Source organism: Rattus norvegicus, chromosome X (assembly GCF_036323735.1).
Source record: "Rattus norvegicus strain BN/NHsdMcwi chromosome X, GRCr8, whole genome shotgun sequence".
NCBI lineage: Eukaryota > Metazoa > Chordata > Mammalia > Rodentia > Muridae > Rattus > Rattus norvegicus.
The window spans coordinates 37,828,317-37,845,084 of NC_086039.1; the positions used below are offsets into that span (position 1 = coordinate 37,828,317).

Here is a 16,768-nt window from a genome sequence, read left to right on the forward strand (position 1 = left end):
CATACAAACACACATACACACACACATACACACACACATAAACACACACACACACAGACACACACATACATACATACACACACAGACACACACACATACATACACACACATACAAACACACATACACATACACACTCACATAAACACACACATACACACAGACACACACATACATACATACACACACATACACACACAGACACACATACACACACACAGACACACACATACAAACACACACAGACACACACATACACACACACATACACACACATACACACACATACACACAGACACACACAGACACACACACAGACACACACACATACATACACACACCCAGACACACACACAGACACACACACATACACACACATACACACACATACACACAGACACACACATACATACACACACAGACACACACACATACATACACACACTTACACACACATACACACACATACATACACACACAGAAACACACACAGACACACACATACATACAAACACATACACACACATACACACAGATACACACATACATACACACACATACACACATACACACACATACACAAACATACATACACACCCACATACATACACACACATACACACATACATACATACACACACAGACACACACACATACATACACACACAGACACACATACATACATACACACAGAGACACACACACGTACATACACACACATACACACACAGACACACACACATACATACACACAGACACACACACATGCATACACACACAAACACACACATACACACACATACACACACAGAGACATACACACAGACACACACACAGACACACACACAGACACGCACACATACATACACACATACACACATACACACATACACACACAGACACACACATACACATACACATACACACACATACACACATACACACATATACACACACATACACACACATACACACACATATACACACATACACACACATACACACACATACACACACAGACACACACAGACACACACATACATACACACACACAGACACACACATACATACACACATACACACACATACACACACATACATACACATACAGACACACACAGACACACACACATACATACAAACACATACACACACATATACACACATACACACACACATACACACACATACACACACATACATACACACCCACATACACACATATACACACACATACATACACATACATACACACACATACATACACACACATACATACACACACAGACACACACAGACATACACATACATACAAACACATACACACAGACACACACACATATATACAAACACATACACACAGACACACACATACATACACACACACATACACACACATACACATAACCACACATACACACACACAGACACACACACATACACACACAGACACACACACATACACACACATACACACACATACATACACACACATACACACACATACATACACACACATACACACACACACACAGACTACACACATGTTTTTCAGGAAGGTAATGATGACCAAAAGAAGCTTAAAGAACCTCTCTACAACCCCGAAGTTGTTCTCTCATCTGGGTTACATTGCCTATGTCCCATTGGCAGACACTGTCATATCTCTATCCTACATTGTGGGGTTGTCAAGACAACCTATTAAAGAGTCATTCTAGAATTTTGAACTGAAAGATTCCAGAGAAGGCTGGGAAAACCCAAGGCCTCTAAACGTGAAGATGGATTGTGTCCCTAGCCTGCAGGTCAGGCTGAATGATTCAGTCACCAGTAAAATGAAGAACTAGGAATCTACCTTCCTTGAGCCTGTGTGGAACATAAAACCTAGAGGGAACAAACGGTAAGAGCCTTTAGTGGACAGAAGCAGTGAGTGAGTAAGCACTGGCTAGGCAAGGGACCATCTGAGTCTTTAAGCTCCTTCCTCTCTTTTGGCCCAACTCTTGTGAACTTCCTGTTTTAGGTAGATGCTCTACTGTCTATGTATAGGGTAGAAATTGTGTTATTTTGATGGGATGGAAAAAGAGTATCAAACTAGCTACGAGGTTACAAAACTGATCTTGGGGAGGCTGTGGAACTTCTCTAGGCCTACTTTTTGAATGTTTTAAATTACGTGTGTGTGTGTGTGTGTGTGTGTGTGTGTGTGTGTGTGTGTGTGTGTAGGTCAAAGGACAACTTGTGGGAGTTGTCTCCTCCTTTGACCATGTGGATCTTGGGAATTAAACTCAGGTCATCAGGCTTGACAGCGTTTGCCTTTATGCACTGAGCAATCTCACCAGCTCTAGGCCTGTTTCTTCACTCTTCCAAATTGGAGACGTCTGAGGGCTTTCCTAAAGGAGTCTGAAGGAACAGAGTATCCTCACATATCACAACTTCAAGAGGGTCTTGCAGTGCTAGTTGGGCATCTATGCTTAAGTGACTTCTGCCTTGTGCGTTCTCATGACAGGGACACACATTCCCATATAAGCTGTTTCACTTTTGTCTTGGAATGGCAGATTATAGCTCCCACAGAAGGAAAATGAGAAGAAATAGAGTTGCCATTGACTCATAATCTAGATGTCAAACTGAGATACGTGGAAAATGTAAGCACTTAAAGGATAAAGGAACAGATTGTAGCAATACTTAAAATATCATAGCTCTTTAAATAAGAAGCCGTTCTGATAAGCCTATTTGGAGTTCAGGCAAAATACCCGTGGACTCTGAAAATCGGAATTGTATGTTGCCAAGTACTGACTTCGGTGGTGAATTGTAGATAAAGGTATGTGTGACTCACACAGCACTAAGAACCTCCTTTGGTTGACATATACCCCACTGCCTCAGCTTCTTACTTTGCACATTGTTCTTTATTAGCCTCCGTGCCTCCTCCCCGTGGCCCCCACCTCTTGTCTCTTTCTGTCTCTCTCTGTCTGTCTCTCTGTCTCTCTGTCTCTGTCTCTCTCTCCTTCCCTCCCCCCATCTTAGTCCCCCAGTGCTTTACTTTTACCCCATTAAATCTTTCTTCTCCACCTTCCCGGCCATCTTATTTTCCCTAAGTATTTCAGCTGTTATCTGGAACTATGAGTTCCTTAATAAGATGTAGTTTATACCCTAGCCTTGAAACTAGGATTCTACTGCACAGGGACATTGGAACAATAGTCTTACTGGTACGCAGATCAGTTTTCTCCGCGATAAATATGCCTGTCTCCTTTGGCTTATGATTCTGCATCATAATACCCTATGACAATGCTGTTGTCTCAGACTGTAAGGCACAGGAAGACAGCGGCCATGTTTGCTTATTCACTATTGTACTCTCAGCACTTGGCACGTGGTAGACGCCTAGTGCTATTGGACAAATAATGAATCTTTGTCTTCCAAACTTGGAATTCTTCATGATGTTTCAGTCTTCCTTACCTCCCATCCCCACTTGTACACTTGTAGGGCTGGTTATATATAACTCTTACATTTGACCCCGCCATTCTCTTCGTGCCCACAGCTGTGGCTTTAATCCAGCCTTTATCAGTTATCTTCTGGATTATTACAGGAGCCTACTCATTGGTCTTCCTACCGCCAGCTTTCTCCCGGTTCAGCAGCAGCAGCTGACCCCCCGAGTGGTTGTCCTGAAGCTTGAATTTAATCAGATTACCTTCAGAATCCCCTTGACTTAAACAGAGTGCAATCTGGCAGGTTCAAAGTGAAACCAAACACTCTATTCAGGATTTTGAGAAAATGAAAATGACATTATTCCTTTGATTCTCGGATGCATTTTTTTCACATTTTAGTATCTCTGATTTGGGGATGTCTTTAAATTGATAGAATGTCATAATTTGTGACATAATTTGATTGCTGATGGCTTTCCTTCTTACTAGTATATAACATAGTGATGTGCCCTGTAATCTATGGCATCCTGATTGTGCTGAAATGTACTCGTGTGGGCATTTAAAAATAGAAGATTATGCATATTGAAGTTTGCTTAGCTCCACTTGAAAAATTGCATTAGGCAATACTGGGCCAGCATCCCTGGATGGTAGCCTGAGACAGACTTGTTGGCAAGTAGTGTCTGCCTTATTTAGATAAAAAATTCCCTGCCGGGTCTGTACTTTCTATCCAGGCTGTTATCTACTCCAGCCTCATTAAGCATCTAAAAATTACTTTTCCTGACCAGTAGGTTAAAGTCCGATCTTCGCTGTGACTTATAAGAATACTCACAGTTGTCACTAACTCGCTTGCCAGGTTAATGTCTCCACACTGTGTTCTATACACTTTTTATTCCTTAATCTCAGGAATTCAATGACTTACATATTGAAATGCTTTCATAACCCTTGGGATGCCTTTCCTCCCTTTTACGCTCCATGAAGCATTTCCTGGTTTTCCCAGGCATGCTAATTTCTTTCTGGACTACAGTAGTATGTGGACATATCTCTAGGCTTACACCTCATTTTAAAAAAATCGTGTGCCTGCCCATGTCCTGCTGTGAATATGTATGGGAGAGCACTCTAAATTGATTCATCATTGCTCCACTGTTTCATAGCTGGAACAGACTCAGCAAGTATCTGTTAAATGAAGAAAAGATGGATGGGCTGCACCTTTTGCGTGTTTTCCTCTTTGTTCTTGTTTTGCTTTGAAATTTTTAAAGATTTATTTACTTTGTTTTATGTGTACGACTATTCACCTGCATATGTGCATCTCACCTTGGTACCCTTGGAGGTCAGAAGAAGGCATAGGATTCCCTGGAGCCAGAGTTATATAGAGAGTTATGGGCTATTGTATAGGTGCTGGGAATTGAACCCAGGTTCTCTGGAAGAACAGCCAGTGCTCTAAACTACTGAGCTATCTCTATGGCTCATTAAAAAATCATTATGTAGTTGGGGTTCGGCTTAAACTCTTGATCTTCTTGTCCACATCCTCTAATTACTTAAATTACAGTTGTGTGGCACTCTGTCTGCCTGCTTTGGTTGTCTTCAGTATTTGCTATCTGAACCTGTGTACAGGTTTCTGTGTAAGCAATTTTATTTCTTTTTTTTTTTTTTTTGGTTCTTTTTTTTGGAGCTGAGGACCGAACCCAGGGCCTTGCGCTTCCTAGGCAAGCGCTCTACCACTGAGCTAAATCCCCAACCCCAGCAATTTTATTTCTTTATGGAAACTGCTCTGGAGTATAGTTGTTGTCATATGCTTGGTAGGTATATGTCCAACTTTACAATACTGTAAGTATGTGGCCGAGCAAGTCATGGGTTTTGGGGTTTGTTTTGTGGTCTCTGTTTCAGTTCCTACTCTAAGTTTCTGCCTTGTTTTCCGTTTCTACCTTGGCTTCCTACTGTGATCCCGGCATGTAAGCTAAGTAAACCCTTTTCTCAAGTTGCTTTTGCTCATAGTGTTTATCACAGCAATAGAAAAGCTAACCAGGACACTACCCAATTCTTTTCGGAGTGATTATCCCATTTTGCATTTCTACCAGCAAGGTACTAAAGTTCTAGTTATTCACCATTCTAGCTAATTTTGGGCATTGTTAATATTTCTTCAAAAATAACTATACTAGTACAGGAATAGTATATCTCATTGGGCTTTAAATTTGAAGCTCTCATTTCTTGAAGCAAATCTGAAAGACCTGAGAGAGAAAACAAGGCAAACTCAGAGGCACTTCAGACTGACCTGTTGATTTAATCTACCTTTTGCTATTTAATTTCCAGAGTATTGCTATTTAATTTACATTATTTTTATGTAACAGGTTAACAATTTGGTGACATTGTTGGCTGGCTTTTATTAACTTAACACATAGACACATCTTGGAAGTGGGAATCTTTTTTAAAAAGATTTATTTATTTCATGTATATGAGTACACTGTCGCTGTCTTCAGACACACCAGAAGAGGGCATCAGATCCCATTACAGATGGTTGCGAGCCACCATGTGGTTGCTGGGAATTGAACTCAGGACCTCTGGACAAGCAGTCCTTAACTGCTGAGCCATCTCTCCAACCCCCCAGAAGTGGGAATCTTAATTGAGAAAATAACACCAATGTAAGGGTACTGAAAAATCACTGAAGGACGATCCCAGACTCAAGAATGCAAAGACAAAGAGCATTTATTCTGCAAAACCAAGCAGCAGGCAGGGGTCAATCATTCATCACAATAGTGATGACAGAGGAGTTGGCAGACCCCCTTTTATGCAGGACTAGGGAAATTTTCTAGAAGCATTAAGTAATCTCTAATGTGATTGGCAGGGGCTAAAGTGATGGCATTAGTACAATTTTGATTGGCTACTACGTTAGTTCTGCTATATTAGGGAGTGGGTTAGGTAACCTAAAATTCCATTGGTGGGTGCTGGGGAGGTCACATGGGTGTGTTTGTGACTGGATTGTCACAGGTGGTCAGTGGTCTGCATTCCTATGTCATGAATGTTTAACCACGAGATGAGATAGGGCTGCCCAGCACAGATGGCTCATCCTGAGATAAAATATTTCCACATTCTTATGCTTATCTCCAGGCTGTTCTTTGGGAGGGGGTTTTATGACCCTGTTCCTGGAATGTATGGTCTGTTCCTGGACCAGGTGACTTATGGCCTAGTTCCTGGGATTTATAGTCTCTTCCTGGAGCTGACGACTTATGGCCTAGTTCCTGGGACTGGTGACTTTCCTTTTGAAATCAGGCCTGGTCCTAAAATGGGACAAATGAGGTTTATGTCATCTTTTCACCATTATATTGGCTTGTAGGCAAGTCTATGGGAACATTTTCTTGATGGGTGGTTGATATGGTAGGGCCCAGACCTCTATGGATGGGGCCACCCACTCCAGCGTAGGTGGTCCTGGAGTATATAAAAAGCAGACTTAACAAGCCAAGGGAAACAGGTCAGTGAGCAGCACCTCTCCATGGCCTCTGCTTCAGTTCTTTCCTCCAGATTCCTGTCTTAGCTTCCCCTGGTGATGGATTGTAATCTGTAAACTGAAAGAAATCATTTCCTCCCCAATTTGCTTTTGGTCATGGCACCACAGCAGTAGAAATATAGTAAAGACAGTGATAAAAAATAACACATATTTATGATTGTACTGTTTCTGTGGGTTAGGACCCCAGCACAGCTTATCTGGTTCTCTACTTCAGGATATGGATGATCTATTGATCTATTGCAATCAAGGAGTTGGATAAGCCACAGTCATATGGAGGCTTGATTGAGGAAGGACTCACTTTCAAGAGCATGTGGTTATTGGCAAGTTTCAATCTCTTAGGATCTGCTTGAATTTACATCCTTTTCCTACCCTAAGATGGCATTGGCCATTGATGATAAAGCATGGTTTTTTTGGAGGTAACAGAAATAGATCTTGTTTGTTTTAGGCCCTCATGACAGGGCGTCCAAAATGGCAGTGATGATGGCCATATGTAGGTGGTGATCCAGGTTCCATCAGGGCCTGACTCTACTAGGAGACTTGGATTTGCTGAGATACAGACATCTGAAGCATCTTTTGGAAAACCCCTAATGGCTGGTTGAGCACTCTTGTCTACAACAGTCATACCTGAATGCTTCTGACCACTATTGACCATCTCTTTTGTCTGACAAGAGTTCCCATGCTAACCCACCTGGCTATTCTAACATCTGAAATCTTTCCCCAACACACACACAAACACACACACACACACACACACACACACACACACACACACACACACACACACACACATTGTCCTTGTATAAAGCAACAAGCTTTCCTAGTTGAGCACTGTCCTCTACTCAGGGAGGTCTAGGAGTTTGTTGTTTTGTTTTATTAAAGCTGCTATTTCTTTTCCAAGGAGTTTGGTAGTTTCATGTTCTCCCAATTATGATTTTCTGATCCAACCTGCTAGTCTGTGTCTTTTTAATGGGTAATTGAGATAGTTAATATTCAGAGTTACTGTTGAATGATGAGTGTTAGTTCTTACCACTTTGTTGATTTTTATGATGTTTACATTGACCTTGCTTTTTGCCTGTGACCCCTCACAAATGTTTCTCCTTTTCACACTAAAGTGTTCCTTCAATTATCTTTTGCAGGGCTGCCTTAGTGGTCATAAATTCCCTTAATCTGTTTTTATCATTGATTTTTTTATTTCTCCTTCAATTTAATGGCCAGTTTTGTTGGGTATAATAGTTTGGGTTGACACCTGTCTTTCAAAACTTGGATACTTTTCAGGCCCTTTGTTCTTTAAACATTTCTGTTAAATAATCACATTTTATCTGATGAGCCTGATTTTATACAAATGATTGAAATGTTCTTATAACTTTCAATATTCATTCTTTTTAAAACACAGGATAAACTTGGATCACTACTTAAATATGGCCATCATCACTGCCATTTTGGGTGCCCTGTCATGAGGGTCTAAACCAAACAAGAAATTTTAAAATATGTCATGATGTTGCTCATATGTTTGTGTATTTGATCCCCAGTTGGTAGAACTGTTTAGGAAGGGTTGAATGTAGCTTTGTTGGAAGGAGTGTGTCATTGGGCTTTGAGGTTTCAAAAGCCCAGGGCATTCCTCCTCCTCCTCTTCCTCCTCCTCCTCCTCCCCCTCCTCCTCCTCCTCCTCCTCCTCTTCCTCCTCCCCCTCCCCCTCCTCCTCCTCCTCTTCCTTCTCTCTGTCTCTCTGTCTCTCTCTCTCCTTCCCTCCCTCCCTCCCTCCTTCCTTCTCTTCCTTCCTACTTGCTGATAAGAATATAAGCTTTCAGCTACAGTTACAGCACCATGCCTTCCTGATTTCTGCAATGTTTCCCACCTCTGAAACTGTGAGCCTCAACAAACACTTACCTGCATGAGTTGCCTTGGTCATGGTGTCTCTTTAAAGCAATAGAAAAATAACTAAGAAACATGAGAAATTTCTTTTCTGGTCCTGTCCATTTGGTGTTCTCTAGGTCTCTTATATGTAGATTGGCATCTCTTTTTCTAGGAATGGGAAATTTGACTTCCTTATTTCATTCATTGCTTTTATCTTCTTTGAGTTGTTTGAACACCATTATAAACATTCTTTTGAATTCTTTCTTTGGGAGTTCTTTGAAGTCCTTATTTGGGTCCATATTACGGGTTTACTAATTTTTGGAGGAGACATGTTTTCTTGGACAAGTTCTCATGTTGTTTCTGGTTTTGGACTGAGATTTGTGTGTTTAGAGTTATTTGGTTGAATGGGAATGTGGAGCTGGGTCTGATGGTCTTGGAACTATTAATCGTCAGTGTTAGGAACCAGGGAACTACAAAGGTGTGAACAATTTGTTCAGGGTTAAGGACTCATTTATAAATCAGCATCAGAAGCTGGGTAAGTAAGGAAAGTTTGGGTCTAGTAGTTTGGAACTGGGAGCCTTTACCTGTAGGCACTGGAAACTGTGCTGTCTGAGTAGTATGGGCTGAGTTGTTGGTCGAGGTGCCCATCTCTCTCTCTCTCTCTCTCTCTCTCTCTCTCTCTCTCTCTCTCTCTCTCTCTCTCTCTCTAGCCCAGTGGACCGAGAATGTAAAGTGAATGGTTATGATCTCAGGGTGAGGGCTTTACTTGTCAGTGACAGAGCTATTTTAATTACTTCATATGACTAGTCAAATCTGACTTCCTTTTTCTCTTTCTTGCTGTGATTTTTTTTCAGTGCCTAGAATTCATCCTTGGACATATGCTTGAGTCTTTTTATTTACTTAATTACAATATATTATATATACTATAATATTTGGTATTCCTTTTGTCTCTTCAAAAGAGAGCTCTTTTCATTTTTTTAATACCTGTTAGCCTATTTAACCCTGTTGCAGTAAACATTTCTTGGGGATGGACATGTGATGTAGACATATGTTTATTCACAGCTGAGGCTATGAAAGCTACATTATTGGATACATGGTTAATGTATGTGGAAATAGAAAACTTAGTCATGAAAGAAAATGGATAAAGATATGTTTTAATACTTTGTTTTCTACTGACAGATCTCTGTGCATTTGTTGGGGACCAGGCACCCCTATTTAGAAAACTACTAGGAGTCAAGAATATTGCTTAGGTGGGATTGCATGCTCCTGTGGTCCCAGAATTAGAAGGACAGTTACTACTTACTATAGTTGAGAGGCCTGCCCTATCTTTTCATCTCTTTGGTGCTATTGAACTTGAAGGCACCAGGGACCATGACATGAAAGACTCCTTAAACATTCCCAGTCTAGCAAATATGTGAATGTTGGTTATTCCCCAGTCTATTCAACATTGCTACTGTGCCTAGATTCTAGCATATTCCTTGGACTATGTCATGATTCATAAAAGCAGATATTAGAAGTACTATGTCTTGGCAGAAATTAGAGCTGTGGCCAGTTCCAAGAAGTGTGTGAAATAGGAGAGCTTTTTCTGCAATGTCATCTCTTGCCTGTATTGGTAGCCAACATTTTCCATTCTCTTCTGTCCTCTCGCAGTTTGTTGCTACCATCCAACTACACAAATATCCTAGTTTGGGGTTCCTCAGTAGCATAGCCCGAGACTAACATTTTAGAATAAGAGAATAAGAAAAGTGTGTGTGTGTGTGTGTGTGTGTGTGTGTGTGTGTGTGTTGTTTATTTTTGATAGGGATAGTCTTACTGTGTAGCCCTGGCTGTCCTGGAACTCTCAGGTAGACCAGGCTGGCTGTGAACTCACAGAGATCTGCCTGCTTTTGCCTCCCAAATTCTGGGATTGAAGTTTTGTATGTGTGTCACCATGCCTGACTAAGAAGTTTATTTGTATGATGAAGGCAAAGCCAGTAGAGGAGTGCGGAAGTGAGAAGGGGGAGACAGTGAAGGATGAGTCAGTTCCTCTTGAGGAGATGGATAGGACATCTTTGTCTATTATCATTAAGAATGCAGTTCATTCTGGTTTTGATTCCATATCCACATTGCATATCCTTGAAATGTGTTGTAGAATGCACATGTTTATGAGAACAACCAATCTTATCTCTACTTATTCTAAGTTCTGCTAAGTCATGTGTCACTTCCGTTAGAAAGCCTTCTCACATTCCCTTCTGTGGGCTCTTTGTGCCACATAGTACTTTGTATTTGTCCTATTAGAGATTCTATTACCATATTACTTTCATTTTTTATTGATGTAATATTGCTTTTGTGTCCAACACTATTAGAGGTACCTAGAGTATGTAGGACAACAATGGAAGATTTCCATTTGTAATTTAATGCCATTTCTCATCTACTTACATGTATGCTCCACCAAATACTCTATTTTATTTACTACTTGTCTCTTTCCTTCGGTGTAATAGAGTAAACTAGCTCTCTGTCTGTCTATCTGTCTTTTGAAACAGTCTCATGTAGTCCAGGCTTGATCAGGGACTCACTTTGCATACAGGAATGGCCTAGGATTACAGGTGTATCTTATCATACATATCCAGCTTTTCAACCTCTTTGTGTGCTTGAGTTGCTTTTAGTATCACTTCTATGAAATCTCTGTCAAAATTAAAGCTTGAAACTTTTGTTGTTATTCCAACAAGTTCTTCACATTTTCTTCTTAGGAATTTTATGGACACAGGTCTTTCATTTAAGACTTTACCCCATTTTGAGTTTATTTTATTTTTGCCTAGTATAAGGTAAAGATCCAATTTCATTCTTGTGCACATCCAGTCTCCCCATCAGTGATTAATCGGAGACTATCAATTTTTTGTTGTTGTGTTTTGAGACGAGTTCTCATTATGTAGCCTTTGCTAGCCTAGAACTAACTATGTAGAACAGTCTGGCCTTAAACCCACAGATATTTGCCTATCTCTGCTTCCCAAATGCTGGGATCAAGGGTATGCACCACCAAGCCTCCACCAAGCCTGGTTCACTGTCAAGTTAAAATGATACCATTGCTTGATGGACTAATCTTTATTAGTGATTTACTTTCAGATCTTCAAAGATATCATTCCACACTTTCTGGATTTGGGATTTTGTGATGAAAGGTCAGATGTTTCTCTGCTTGCTTTTTATGAGTTTGGGCTTTTCTTTTGTGGCTTTTAACGGATTTTTGTTGTGTTATCTTGACACTATGACAATAATATATTACAGATAATGTGCTTGTTTGGTATGTTGGAGAAGGAATCTTAATTGAGAAATGCCTCAATGCTTGGTTTGTCAGTGAGTGTGTGGTGGGTATGTTCTAGATTAGTGATTGATGTGGGATGGGCCAGCCCACTGTGGGTGATACTACCCCTCAGCAAATGGTACTGAGTTGTATAAGAAAGGAGAATAAATAAACTCTGAAGAGCTAGCAATTTTCTCTATTGAAGTATTAATGTAACATTTCTCTGCCATTGCCTTTTATTTCTAATATTCATTTTTACAGTGATGATTCCCATTACAAGTTTGTTTGACTGAGTTTTAATTTTCATTATCTACTTTCAATCTCTTTTCCCTTGCTGAAATTTTCATCATTGTTTCTCTTTTTCTTTTAGTTACTTCTAATTTCATTTTCTTAGTATCTTAGTTACTTTTCTACTAATGTGATAAAACACCACGACTAAGAAAACATTTAATTGGGCTTACAATTTTAGAAATTTATAGCCCATGTTGGCAGACCAAAAGAAGGGCAGCGATGAGAACTCACACCTTGATCCACAATCATGAAGCAGAAAGAGAACACTGGGAATTGAGCCGGTCTTTTGAAATCTTGAGGCCCAATCCCAGGGACATATCTCCTCCAAAAACCCACATCTCTTATTTTTCCCAAACTGTTCTATCAACTTGAGACCAAGCATTTCAAACTTAGGAGTCCATGGAGGTCATTTTAATGCAAAACACCACATTTGCTGACTTGTCTGGAATTTACATCCATGTCTTGAATTGTCTTCTTTACCTCATCTACTCATTTGTTTCCTCTTTGAAACAATTTTTAACAGTTTTTTCCTGTAACTTTGTCCTGGAATTCATTATTTAGACCAGGGTAGCCTTGAACTCACAGAGATCTGCCTGCCTCTGCTGACAAAGCTCTGATATTAAAGGTGTGTGCCACCACGGTCAGCATCACTGATAACATAAAGCAGACCTTTGAATGTTTTGTTCAGTATGTCAGCCATCTCAGTATCTTTGCATTCAATAATAATTTCTTGGAGGTGTTAGGCTGCATACTTTTTCTTATTATATTTGTGTTTTTATTTATGCATGTGTTAGTTTGGATATTTTATCCAGCTTTCTTTGGAAACAGTACTAGTGAAAAGCCTAGAAATTTCTTTTTCCCTACCATGATTGAGATTAGATCTAGATACCAATAAATGCCAAGGAAACATTCGACTCCTGAGTTCTATCCCCAGCCATCTTGAGACAGGATCTCAGTAAGTTGCCCAGGTTAGCCTTCAGCTCACCCTGCAGGCCTGACAGACTTTGCCCTTGTGATTCTCTTACTTCAGCCTACAAACATTGCTGGAAATACAGGTTTGTGCCGTGAGGCCTGACTAGCAACGGACTCTCTCTTATTTTAATTGAAAATTAAAATATAATTATATAAGTTTCTTCCTTCCACTTTCTCCCTCTAAGCCTTCTCATTTTCCCTCTCCAGTTCCTCTCAAATTCATTGCCTCCTTTTCTTTGATTATTTTGTTACATATGTGTGTGGTATACACATATATGTATATGTGCATGAAGGAGTAATCTGCAGTTCCACTTGGAGAGACGGCAAGCTGTCTTTCTACGAGGTTTCTGTGCCCCCACCCTTGAACAGCTACACTGGGAGCCACGTGATGGTTACTCATCTTCACATTCCGTTTCTCTACGCTCTTCAGCTATCCTAATTAGCACCTATTCTTTGTAATCCTGACTCTGCTCATTCACTTGTTACATGGACACAGCTTCTGACCTATTATCCTACCTGAGAAGTCATCCTGTGTTTTTTTTTATTATTATATTAAGGGTATATAGTCAATCTAATTCATGGCCCAGAGGCTGGCTGTTAAAATAACTATCTGAGTTCTTTTCCTTCTTTCCGTGATTAAACAAATAATTACTGAGTACCTCTTGTGTATCCAAGGCTAGGGATGCCAAGAGGACTAGCATGAGTCCTTTCTCTTTGGGGTCTAATTTGTAAAAGGACAAATTAGAGCACACTTTGGGAAGCTCTGTGATTGGACACGCCCATGGCTTTGCCAGCCAGGAGTCAGGATGACTAATTCCCCTTCGGTGATTCAGAAAAGGCTTCACACAGAGGAGATGACATTTGAACAATGGCATCTAGACATAGCCATCATTTAATCACTGTGGATTGAACAGGCACTTGGCTGGAAAGCTAGCCATGTAGCTACATGGGCCACAGTTTTGGGGGGAGCCTGGGTAATTATGCTATCGTTTACAATGTGTATGGCAGCCTTATCAACTCATAGCCTCAGTGATCCTGCCAGGAAAACCTGTATGGATGAAGTGCCTCATAATGAGACTCTCTGGTAATATTAAATATGCTAATAAAATACAGAAACTTCAAACTGCCTTCCCAGTTATTTTTAAAGTGACTCCATTAGATTAAATAGCAAACTAGTCACTATTTTGTTAGAGCTCCTGTGGTTCTCAATTGTAGAAGGATATTGGTCTAAAGAGCGGTTTAGGTAGGGTTATGAAATGGTTATGGTTAGAGGAAATGGAAATGGTTATGTCAATCTTAGTGCCAAAGCCTAAAGACAGTTAAGGAGTGAAAACATATGGAGGGAACCACCTAGCGAGAGATTGAGAGAAAAATTGCTGGCAGTTAGCTAATAGCCAGCATGTATCTCTGGGAATATGGGCCTAGGATTGTTCCAGAAGGTAGATGAGCTGCTGCCATTGGCATCAGCTAATGGTATTGTTGCTTTGAATTTTCACATGTGCCTCCTTCCTCTTCCTTCTAAAACCCTGCAGAACTACTGGTTAACTTTCTGTTTCCTTTTTTGACAATAAGGATGCTGAGTCTCTTTCACAGATAGGATCTCCCTCAAAGAGTTAATTGAACTGCTGAAACAATATCACTGTCACACAAAATAGCTTTAACAGTGTTGTCAGATGCATTTCCTTTAAACAGATGTCTTTTTAGTCTTAAAGAATATTTTCCTACTTCTTTCTCTTAATTATACACAAATCATGTTGTTGCCTTCTTAAAATCACCTTCATTTTGACCCAAAGGATGATTTTTCTACCGTTATTTACTGCATTTCTCTTTTCTATTTCATACTGATGAGGCTTGTCTTTGCAAGCAGCAGTCTGGTCCTGCCTGGATGGAGTATGGTCCCTTTGGAAGCAGTCATGTGACCACTGAGATTGCAGCCCGTTACTTGAGCACACTCCTTTATATCCAGGCTGGGTACAGAAGGGTTGTGGCAGACAGCCACGCCTTAGAGGCTCCATCAGCTTCTCCAGGATGTGTGTATCCCACTGTGCCTTCCATATTGAAAGGCACAGTTGCTTGGCACTGTTCTATCTATTGCTCTCTCTCTCTCTCTCTCTCTCTCTCTCTCTCTCTGTGTGTGTGTGTGTGTGTGTGTGTGTGTGTGTGTGTGTGTGTGTTTATTTAAGCAAGAACTTCACTTCAAAGATGTGAAATGTGGTTTTGTGTGGGTATGTGTTAGGGGTGTTCCAGACAGTACTGAAACTCCTGCTTTCCTTTCAGACCTCTGAATTCTTCCACACCAAGGCTTTTCTCATCTTTGTTTCTCCCAAAACACCTGGAGTGAGGAAAATCTCTGCACTGGCCGAGCAGAAGGCACAGGTAACAGTTTTGTTTGTACTTAGGAATTATGAGTCAGCAAAATCATATGCTATAAGCATACCTCATATGGAAAGAGGGAATATACTTCCTAAAGTATATTTCATTTCTCAGAATGCCTTTTTTGGTCAGCATTGGTGTTTGTAAAGCAGGTGGCATCATTTAAAAAGAGTGTGCAGATGACTTTGCACTCTAAAGAGTTGTAGCATATTCCCAATGAGTTTGATATTTGGAAAGAACTCTATAGTTTCCTTGGGTGAGGGCTAAGAAATGAGGACAGTGGTACTTAGAGAAACTCCTCAAGGCAAGTACCTCATGGACTGTTTTCCACATTGCTGTATGTAATTTCCTATTTAGAATTTTCTCTTTCTCTCCTTTGGCCTCATATAATCTTAGAAGACCATCACCTTTCTATCTGCATGCAAGAATTAGTACTATTTCCTTAAAGTGGTGAAGATTTTTGTTTACTGATTTAATTCTTATATAGAATGATAGACCAGATCCTGAAAGACTCAGCTAGGCTTTTGGTGGGTAGGTGCTTTCCTTCTTTTGTTTGTTTTCCAGACACAGGCTGGCTCTATAACTCAGACTGGCCTGGAACTTAAAGTGATTCTCTGGAATACAGGGATTACAATGTGAACCACCATTTCCAGTTTAGGTCTATCTCTGCCCCTCCACCCCCAACCCCGCATGCTCCCTGCCCACCCATTTGCCATAGTTTATATATTCCAGACTGGCTTTAAATATACTGTATAATGCAAGCTGTTTTCAAACTACCGATCTTCCTGCATCCACCTCCCAAGTGCCAGGAACATAGGCATGGGGTCACCATGCCCAGCTACCATTCTTTGTTTTTCATTTTTAGACTAGTATTTTTAAACGTTTTTATTATTTTGGATTTTTTTATTTATATTTAAAATGTCATTCCCTTTCCCAGTTTCCCGTCCAAAGCCCCCTATCCCATCCCCCTCCCCTTTTTCTACAAGGGTGTTCCCCGTCCTCAAACACCCCCTTCCCACCTCCCTGCCCTGATATTCCCTTACACTGCAGGTCCAGCCTTGGCAGGACCAAGGGCTTCTCCTCCCATTGGTGCCCAA

The 16,768-nt window shown here is 40.5% G+C and overlaps 1 protein-coding gene across 6 annotated transcripts in view; it reads left to right on the forward strand.

Annotated features, from left to right (window-relative positions):
* Ppef1 (protein phosphatase with EF-hand domain 1) overlaps window positions 1-16,768 on the forward strand; it is a 157,175-nt gene that overhangs the window by 25,113 nt on the left and 115,294 nt on the right. For 2 of the 6 annotated variants that reach the window (XM_039099837.2, XM_039099840.2), the window contains exons 1-2: window positions 1,717-1,892; window positions 15,576-15,674. The gene's annotated coding sequence lies outside the window, so the exon portion shown is untranslated. Of the gene's footprint in view, window positions 1-1,716; window positions 1,893-15,575; window positions 15,675-16,768 lie in introns of those variants that run through there. The other 4 variants (XM_039099839.2, XM_063280084.1, XM_063280083.1 and 1 more) reach the window with 3 other exon arrangements.